The sequence below is a fragment of the Callorhinus ursinus genome, unplaced genomic scaffold (assembly GCF_003265705.2).
Source record: "Callorhinus ursinus isolate GAN/ISIS: 27379988/994484 unplaced genomic scaffold, GSC_fseal_2.0 scaffold1437, whole genome shotgun sequence".
Classification (NCBI taxonomy): domain Eukaryota; kingdom Metazoa; phylum Chordata; class Mammalia; order Carnivora; family Otariidae; genus Callorhinus; species Callorhinus ursinus.
The window spans coordinates 1-10,318 of record NW_027398492.1 but is presented as its reverse complement, the minus strand read 5'-3'; the positions used below and the strand labels follow the sequence as shown (position 1 = coordinate 10,318).

Sequence of the window (10,318 nt, the reverse complement as noted above, 5' to 3'; positions counted from 1 at the left end):
TTTCCATCCTTCTTTTTTCTTTTTCTCTTCCTTAACGACCACTCCCAGAGCTGGATAGGTGAAGGAATATTTCCTCTGGGATTTAGAAATCCACACCATTGCCATGTTCATTCCTGGAGGGCTTGGCAGTGCTCCTGTGGGGATGGAGGCTGGAGGCCTGGGAGTAGTCAGTGTGGTCTGAGGATCCCTTGGGTCACCTGGTGAGAAACAGTTCCCCTTCTTGGAGTGCATTTGGGAGAGGTGGCAGGGACTCTCTGGGCACTAAGACCAGGCAGGTACCAACCTGCTTCCCTGTTCATTAGAATAGGATGAAAGACACCAGCTGAGGGCAGGAAACCTGGGGGCTGGCTTTTTGCTGCACGTTACCATAAGCTATCAACCATTGCATGGTCAAGTGACCATTTTCTGGGACAAAGCAACACCCGGCCACAGTGTGGCTAGACCCTCCCCAGAGAATCATTGAGAGTCTATGCCAGACCAGTCCCTCAAACCTGGGAGTTTTGAAACCCAGCTGCACCTGACATAAAACACAGCAGTACTGTGCTGTTGGCAGGCCAACAGCTTGGACGCAGACAGTGTGAAGGCAGGGATGTGATGGAAGGTGGGGACACAAAAGGGGCGAGTGTTTGCTCTTCTCTGGGGGCTTTCTAAAGAGTGGTGGCTGTGAACGCCCCTTGCTGGGGACAAGAGAGTGGGGAGATGCCATTATCTCCTCCACCCATCAGCACCGACCAACTACAGTGAGCAACACAGTGCCACCAAGTGGAGGCCAGAACCCCTTACACCAAGCCCTGGCCCCTGTGCCCTGCAGGTGCATCTCCACTAGGGCAAGTTCATCTGAGAATCTTTGAGGCTGACACCTCTCATGGAAGACCAGCACAAACCCCTGGCATGCCGCAAGTCTGCTGATCATAGAGTGCTGCAAAGCATTAGGTCTAGGCAAAATAATGCATGTATCAATTACTGAAAGAGCAGGGTTTCATGCTATAATAGTGAATTTGTGCATTCGAATGTCTGTCCACCAAGGGAGTGGATTTTTCCATTTTTCTTTCCCCTCATCAACAGTTTTTGTGTCACATACTTTGATGCTGTATTGTCAGATGCATGTAGGTGAAGGAATGTTTATGTCTTATAGGAGAATGGACCCCCTCCTCTTCAGGTAATGCCTCTCTTCATCCCTGGTTCTGAAGTCAGCTTTGTCTGAAATGAATGTAGCTACTCTGGCTTACATTTCATTTGTGTTAGCATGGTTGCTTAACTTTTTCTGCTTCTTTTCTTTTAACTTATCTATAGTCTGATCATTAAAGAGAGTTTCTTCTAATGAGTTTCTTGTGCTTTCTGTGTTTTTAAAGTCCATTCTGATACTCTTTTAATTACTGTACTGAGACAGCTCGTATTTATTTTTATTTTTATTCCTTCTTATTTTTTCTTTTCAATTTTTTATTTAAATTTTAGCTAGGTAGCATACAGTGCAATGTTGGTTTCAGAAGTACAATTCAGTGATTCATCACTTGCATACAACACCCTGAGTTCATCATATGAAGTGCCCTCATTAATACCCATCACCCAGAAAGCCCAGCCCCACCCACCTCCCTCCATCAAACCTGTTTGATCTCCATTTTTTAAAGATTTTTTTTATTTGAGAGAGAGAGAAACACAAGTGGAGGCGGGGGAAGGGGCAGAGGGAGAGGGAAAATCAGTCTCTCTGCTGAGCAGGGAGCTAAATGTGGGGCTTTATTCCAGGACCTTGAGATCAACACCTGCCCTGAAGGTGGATGCCTAACCAACTGAGGCACCCAGGTGCACCTTGTTCTTTATTGTTACGAGTATCTTATGGTTTGTTTCCCTCTCTCTTTTTTCTCCCCCCACCCATGGTGTTTACAGTATGTATCTCCAGCCTGCTACGGGTCTGAGAGATGTTTGAGCAGCTGCGGTTCCAAGCAAGCAGGGATAAGTGTCCTGGTACATCTGTCCCCTGGGACCCCTGATACCCTGGGCTGCATCCTTAAACCCTAAACCACTGTCATATCTGGGGTCAGTCCTCTAGCCACCAAGGTGTGCTACTCACAATACCCTGTTGGCTGAGCCACAGGAAAATTGAAACAGGTCTTGTTCCCATGCCACCCCTCATCCAAATCAGTGCCTTTGAACCCTTGATTTATAGAGCACAAGTACATGAGAAATATATAGAGGAAGAGATACAAGGACTTATAATAAGTTTTGGAGAAGACATGAGAGTTCTGGGAAAGAAACATGGAGAGGGGAAGAGTCAAGCTTAGGCAGAAGGAGTCCCACCACATCCAGGCCTGGAGGGAAATGGGAGATGAGCACTTCCATCAAATGCTCTGTGAAGACTGAGACCACAGGGATGGAACAACAGCCTTAAACCACCCACCTTTGGGCAAAGTTGCAGGGCAAAGGGTGTGGATGGAATGCTGTATCTGTGGGCACTCCGTTGGCTCCAGGATCACAGAGTCAGGCCTAACCATGCATTTCTCATCTAAACGAGGCTCACACATGGTCCAGCCTGGGAGGAAGTTGGACTTTGGGTAATTCTCAAGGAAGCTACTCCCTGAAAACAAGCATTTGCCTCTGGGACCCCAAGGAAGACAATCCAGACCTGGAGGAAAACAGCATGGTGGGTGGCCCAGCAGTTGGGGGTCTAACAAGCCCTGGGTAGAGGATGGATGCAGCATCCTCATGACAAGGGTGCTCCTGCTGGGTTCACCAGAGAGATAGGGCTGCTAGGAGTAGAGGTCTCCTTTACAGCTGTGAGAAACATGAGGTAGAACTGTATGAGATCATAGGGCATTTTATTTGGGACAGCTCTTACAAGAGTTGTAGAATTTCTGGTTGGACATACTTCTGAGCTCTTGGGGCTGGAGGTATCTCTGCAGGACCCAAGCCTTTTAAGAAGGAAGAGAAGCCTGCATGAATCCCCAGATACTGAAAGAAGGTGGTATACACCATGCCATCAAGGTATCTTCCCTAATAACCTTGCCTCTCTAAGGTTGTGGGGTACTTCTGCTGCTTGGCAGTCCCTTTCCCAGTCTCTCTGAGAACTCTCAATATGACCTCTGTGGACTGGCCTTGGGCGTATCTGGGTGCTGTGGGTGGCATAGTGGTTACTAGATGCTCCTGTACTACAGAGGGAATAGGATGGCACAGTGTACATACTGAACCACTGGACATGTTTGCATTGGGAGCAGATAGCACTACTTTCCCCTGAAGGCCTTGCCTGCCAATTAAGGCAGAATCTATAGAACTTCAAAAGTCATGTTGGAAAATGGTGCCATGAAGTTAGCCCCTATCTCCCACAAGGGTTCTCATGGGCTCAGGGGACCAAAGCACAGGGACAGCTCCAATCAGATGGGGATCCTACAATGTCCCCTCCTCAATACCAGTGCCTGCCATGGGCCCAGAGGGATACAAAGCAGGGTGAGGTGAGCTGTCCTGCTTGCATGAGCACTGTTGGGCCTATGTCTTCACTCATTTGCCAGATGCCGGTATCGGGAGTGGTCTGAACCAACCCCAAATGTCTCATCACACCTAGATATTAACAGAAGAAAGTCTCTGTTGACTTTAACAGGTTGGGAGGGCAGGGTTGTGTCCTGCAGAGTGAGATGAAGAACATCTCCAAGGGCTCTCTTCAGAAATAAGTCAATGCACACTACCTCCAGGCCTGCCCATGGTAGCCCTACAGGCACCCAGAGCCCTGACTCCAAGTTAAGTAGCTGCTGGAGGACAATAGCCCTTGCTGCTCAGGTGCATGCATGGATTAGGTACTGGTTCCCTGGGAGATGTGCTCAGGGCCTAATCTAGTGGGCTGCATGGATTATGACTATACTCTAGTCTACTTCATGGTGGCAGGCAGTAGCAGTCAGCCCAGCAGTTCTGTTGATTCCACTGTAGATCCACCAAGTAAGTTGGGGAAGGAATGAACCTTTCATGGCAGGCACCCCACATTTACAATTTCTCTTCATGTTCCTCCTGTGAAACATCACCCTCTGCTCTTTCTCTAGGGTCCTGTTTTTGACATCTGAAAGGAAGGGAAGAATCGGGCATGACCAGAGACACCCAGGGTAGGAAAACACCCATGTGGGATGTGACCAGTTCAGGGCCAGCCTTCTCTGGGCCAGTCCAGCTCAGCCCTTCTGATTCCCAGCCTGGCTCACTGCTGGGCCATTCAGGACTACTCACCATGAGTCAGTGGTGCAGACCCATGTTCAGGGGCCAAGGCAGTACTAATGAACAGGGTGAGGGGGGCTGCAGAAACATTTCCTAGACCTTTCCATTGAAGAGGCAAGGCCTCAAGTACTTGGATGAAACCAGCTTCCTCAGGGTGAGCCTCATAAAAAGAGACAATGGGTGAGAGCTACAAAGAGAATGTATGCATTGCAGAGAGAGAAAGTGAAAAGAGATGAAAGGAGGAAATATGTTACAAGGCACCATGTTGCTGTGTTCATCTGAATCCTCAGAAACTGCAAAGTAGTCTTTGAGTGGAAAAGGTACTGATGACGTGGGGGAGGCTGTAGGAAAGGAAGTCACAGAGTTAGTTGGAGGTGGGAACACAGACACTGCTGCTTCAGGGATGAAGTACCCTGAATTCTGGATGACTCGTCCTCAGCTCTGAGTCCTCCCCAGGCTCCAACCCTTTACATCTGCAGGAAGGGAGTAGGTCTCTGTTCCCTGACTTGCTTTTCCAACCTCACATTCTCTCCATGAGCAGGAATAGGTGGATGCCTGTGTCCTCCTGTCACTCCTTCAGGAGGTCACTGTCCCCATAACAGTCTGTGCCTGATATTACCTTCCTCCCTCACAACTCCTCTCCTGCCTTGTTTCCCTTCCTTAGAGGATTAGATTCCTTGATGGAGCAACATTTAAGGTAGATGTTGAGTTTCATGGTCTTACTATCATTCTATAAAACCTGCTAAACCTGTTTACCTTTCAGGCAGCATTAGTGATGGAGGCAGGAGTCCAGCCTATGTTGACTTTGCCCTTGGCCCTGTGCAGAAAGACATGTCCTGTATCACAGACTTTGGAGGGGAGGCCACACAGAATAGGAGATATTTGCAAATGACACTACAGATAAAGGGCTGCCATCCAAGGTCTATAAAGAACTTTTCAAACTCAACACCCAAAAAACAAATAATCAAGTCAAAAAATGGGCAGAAGATATGAAAAGACACTTCTCTGAAGAAGACATACAAATGGCTAACAGACACATGAAAAAGTGTTCATCATCATTAGCCATCAGGGAAATTCAAATCAAAACCACATTGAGATACCACCTTACACCAGTTAGAATGGCAAAAATGGACAGGGCAAGAAACAACAAATGTTGGAGAGGTTGTGGAGAAAGGGGAACCCTCTTACACTGTTGGTGGGAATGCAAGTTGGTACAGCCACTTTGGAAAACAGTGTGGAGGTTCCTCCAAAAATTTAAAAATAGAGCTATCCTATGACCCAGCAATTGGACTCCTGGGTATTTACCCCAAAGACACAGATGTAGTGAAAAGAAGGGACATATGCATCCCAATGTTCATAGTTCAAGCCTTTTCCACAGGTGTCCTCTTTAATTTGGGAGAGCATTGACTCAACCACTGTATATGTTCTGGTTTCCTGAAATCACATGGAAAACAGTGTATACAAGTGTGTGATCCTTGTAGTGTTTCTTTTCTCTCTTCCCAGAGTGATGCAGGAGGAAATCAATATTGTATGTATTCTAGAATTTGTCCTTTCTCACACAAAATCTAGGTGATGAAGAAGGTGGGGCTGCCCTGGCTGCTTTGGAGAACCACCCAGATTCCAGATTCCCACTGGTAATATGAGTAGGGAAGCAGTGAGATAAACTGCCTTTCCTGTAAAAACTATAACCATATTCTACAGACTCTAGAAGGAAGTTGTTTATTTAGGTGTGGTTTTTGTGTATGAGGGTTGGAGGGTGTCTATGTGTGAGTCTGTGTGGCATGAGTGTAAACATGACTGCATGTGTGTGTTTGTGTGTGGTGTGTGCACACGCATATTTCCTCAGGGGCACTTTCTCATTTAACCAGCACAGTGCAAGTGTGGACTTTCTAAAGAGAAAAAAGAGAACACTCCTCACATGCACGCTTTGCCTACTTTGACTCTTTCCTCCTCCACTGCATTTGTATCTGGGGAATGCTTCAATATTCCTTGCCAGAGATGAATGGCCCAAGCTCTTGACTTCCTACATGGAAAGGTCACAATGTGAACCATGATCTAGGTCCCACTGTTGATGCTCTGGGCTACTGACCTGCACTTATCTATCAGCCACAGGGTGATTAGAGAGCAAGGGAGTTTCTGCATCTGAGTCCATGCCCGGGAGGAAGTACCAGTGTCTACAGAGGTCCTACACACTGCCAAAATCTTAGAAGGAGGCCTCAATAGCCACATAAAGCAGAGCAGTTATTGGGGCACTTCACATCTGACTGGGAATAGCACTGGTGTGCAATGCACCTAGAAAGCCCACATGCTCTTGGTCAGCCCCCAGATTCTAAGAGGTGAGAGGGCCCATGCAAGACAGTGCAGGTAACATTGGCCATTGCTTGGACATGGCTGAAGCAGAGAAGAAGCAGGGAGAGATTTCAGTGTATTTGAGGACATTTTCCTGAGTTTTACAAATGCTTTACTCCTATGATCACACACCCAATGGACAGTGGGAAATAGGAACTCAATGGAAAACTCAGTTGTTAGCTTGCTGCCTAACACCCTTTTTGTAAATCCCCTGCACAGCTGGTTAGAAAGTGTCAGCCCACACTCTGTGGTTCTCTGTAATGAACTTCCCATTGGCTCAATGGCCCATGGAGTAAAATTACTCCTTGGCTGAATGGACACACAGAGACACACAGACAGACAGACAGACAGACAGACAGACACACACACACACACACACACACACACACACTGCACAGGAAAGGAAGACTGGAAGGAAAATACCACATGATGGATAATCACAAAATTCTAACCCTGAAACCAAAATTACACTATATGTTAACTAACTTGAATTTAAATGAAAAGAAAAGTAAAAATGGGTATTTTTAAATGGTAGGATGTCAGTATTTCAAATATTCTATAAGTGATTTACTTTAGGATGACTGATTAGTGAACAAGTATAATAGGATATTTGCCTAGGATTGATTTCAGTCTCCCAGTAAGACAGAAAATCTTACAGAGGATACAATCAGTACAGGTGCGGCCAATGGGCATCCTGGGGGAAGAACTGGTTTTCAAAGAAGATAGTGGCAAGAATCACAGATCACTACATCAAAAACTAATGATGTATTGTATGGTGACTAACATAACATAATAAAATAAAATGAAACTAAAAAAAATCCAAAGAAGATAGTAGCACTTTAGCTGAACCTCAAAGATGCAGGAGAGGTCATGGGACGCTGTCATTACAACATAGCACACATTTTACTCTTTACCTTTTGTAGACTGACTCTTTCACACTGAATAGACTCCCCTTATCAAGAAAGCCAAAGGTCCAGTTTCTCATTTCTTTTCTGTTCCTCTACTCTGTCTTCCTTTGTCCACCAAGGAGGTCAGTCAATACTTACCACCCATAGGCACACTCCCACACTGTGTCCACATCTAGCAAAGCACCCTGGCTAGTTGCTCAGCACCAGGGCTCTGACAGTTCCTTTTTTTCCTCCTAGCTCCCACCGAAGGCCTGCTTGAAGAGCTTCCCAGCTGGAGCGTAGAAGAAGAAGCCCCAACCCTCTCCAAGGTAAACTCTTTTTGTCTAAGAGAGACATATTTTTTTTCTTCTTCAATAGAACTAAGCTATCAAATTCTGAGCCTGGACATCTCAGATGATATATCTCATTATGTCAGTGTGGAGAGTTTCAAGTGAGAGTGTGTTACCAAATGATATCTGATACAATAGGGTATTTTATGAATGACAACATCAGCTACAAACCATATGGTAGTGAGCATTTTCCTCAGCAGAAATGTTTGTCCATGAAAGTGAATTTTTGGTTTCCTGATCAAAATGAACTTGCAAGATCTTGTATGAAATGCTCAAGCTTTGTCCATGTCCACTGTGTTTTGTTCTAGGGCCATTGACTCAACCTCTGGTTCCCATTTGGTTTCCTAAAAAGAACAAAACCTCTGTAAACACTGTATAGTGTGATGCGTTCTTCATACTGTTTTCGTTCCTCTAATTGCAGGTGGATGCAGAAGGGAACAAAAAGCCCCCCCCCTTTTTTTTATCAACATCTACTTTTACAGGACTACTGTGACCAATGAAGAAGGTGAGAAATGCTTGTCTGCTTCAGTCTGCAGAACAACCCTGATTCTGCATTCCTTTTGGGATTGGGTGTTGAGATGTAATGAGACAAACTGTCCTGTAAGGAACTATGACCCTGTTCTACATTCCACGAGACACTAGGTCATTCAGATGGTATGGTTTGTGGTGTGTGAGGGTTGGGGGTGGCTGTGTGCATCTGTGTTGTTAACTGTCAGTGTGTGTGTGTGTGTGTGTGTGTGTGTGTGTGTGTGTGTGTGTGTATGTGTTTCCTCAGGAGGTATTTCCCACTTACATAATACCACATTCCTCCCTCAACACAGCCATACCTGGAGGTTTGCTTAAAACTCCCTTTCCTCAGAATTCTTTTTTTTTTTCTTTCCTCAGAATTCTTAATCTCAGGAAACAAACTGAAGGTTGCTGGAGTGGTGCGGGGTGGGAGGGATGGGGTGGCTGGGTGATAGACATTGGGGAGGGTATGTGCTATGGTGAGCGCTGTGAAGTGTGCAAGACTGTTGAATCACAGATATGTAACTCTGAAACAAATAATGCAATATATGTTAAGAAAAACATAAAGAAGAAGATAGCAGGAGGGGAAGAATGAAGGGGGGGAAACCGGAGGGGGAGATGAACCATGAGAGACAATGGACTCTGAAAAACAAACTGAGGGTTCTAGAGGGGAGAGGGGGAGAGGGATGGGTTAGCCTGGGGATGGGTATTAAAGAGGGCACGTTCTGCATGGAGCACTGGGTGTTATATGCAAACAATGAATCATGGGAAACTACATCAAAAACTAATGATGTAATGTATGGTGATTAACATAACAATAAAAATTTTAAGAAAATAAATAAATAAAGCTATCTGACCCTAACCCTTTTCTCTTGACCAAAGGATAACCACTCCATAACAAGCAGGCTTATAGTGAGGATTCAATAAGCACATACATGTAAATCCAAGTCACAGATTCTCTATCCTTCCTGAAATCTTTTCTCTCTTTTTTTATGATTTTTATTTTTTATTTTTTTTATTATGTCATGTTAATCACCATACAGTACATCGTTAGTTTTTGATGTAGTGTTCCATGATTCACTGTTTGTGTATAATACCGATTGCCCCATGCAATATGTGCCCTCCTTATTACCCATTACCAGGCTCACCCATCCCCCAACCCCCTTCCCTCTAAAACCCTCAGTTTGTTTCTCAGAGTCCATAGTCTCTCATGGTTCATCTCCCCCTCTGAACCCTCACCCCCTTCATTTTTCCCTTCCTTCTCTTAATGTCCTCCATGCTATTCCTTATGTTCCACAAATAAGTGACACCATATGATAATTGACTTTCTCTGCTTGACTTATTTCACTTAGCATAATCTCCTCCAGCTCCATCCATGTTCATGCCAATGTTGGGTATTCATCTTTTTGATGGCTGAGTAATATTCCATTGTATATATGGACCCCATCTTCTTTATCCATTCATCTGTTGAAGGGCATCTCAGCTCTTTCCACAGTTTGGATATTGTGGACATTGCTGCTATGAACATTGGGGTACATACGGCCCTTCTTTTCACTACACCTGTATCTTTGGGGTAAATACCCAGGAGTGCAATTGTTGGGTCATAGGGTAGCTCTATTTTTAAATTTTTGAGGAACCTCCATACCGGTTTCCAAAGTGGCTGTACCAACTTGCATTCCCACCAATTGTGTAAGAGCGTTCCTCGTTCTCCACAACCTCTCCAACCTTTGATGTTTCTTCCCTTGTCAATTTTTGCCATTCTAACTGTGTAGGGTGACATCTCAATGTGTGGTTTTCTTTTTTTATTATGTTATGTTAATCACCATACATTTCATCATTAGTTTTTGATGTAGTGTTCCATGATTCATTGTTTGTGCATAACACCCAGTGCTCCATGCAGAACGTGCCCTCTTTAATACCCATCACCAGGCTAACACATCCTCCCACCCCCCTCCCCTCTAGAACCCTCAGTTTGTTTTTCAGAGTCCATAGTCTCTCATGGTTCATCTCCCCATCTGATTCCCCCCCCTTCATTCT

General features: G+C 45.2%; 1 long non-coding RNA gene across 1 annotated transcript; it reads left to right on the top strand.

Moving 5' to 3' along the window:
- The first annotated feature begins 5,758 nt into the window (after positions 1-5,758).
- LOC112818241 (uncharacterized) lies at positions 5,759-8,280 on the top strand. Its single transcript, XR_003206541.2, has 3 exons — positions 5,759-5,822; positions 7,683-7,753; positions 8,196-8,280. It is a non-coding gene; the product is annotated as an uncharacterized lncRNA (long non-coding RNA).
- Positions 8,281-10,318: the final 2,038 nt, after the last annotated feature.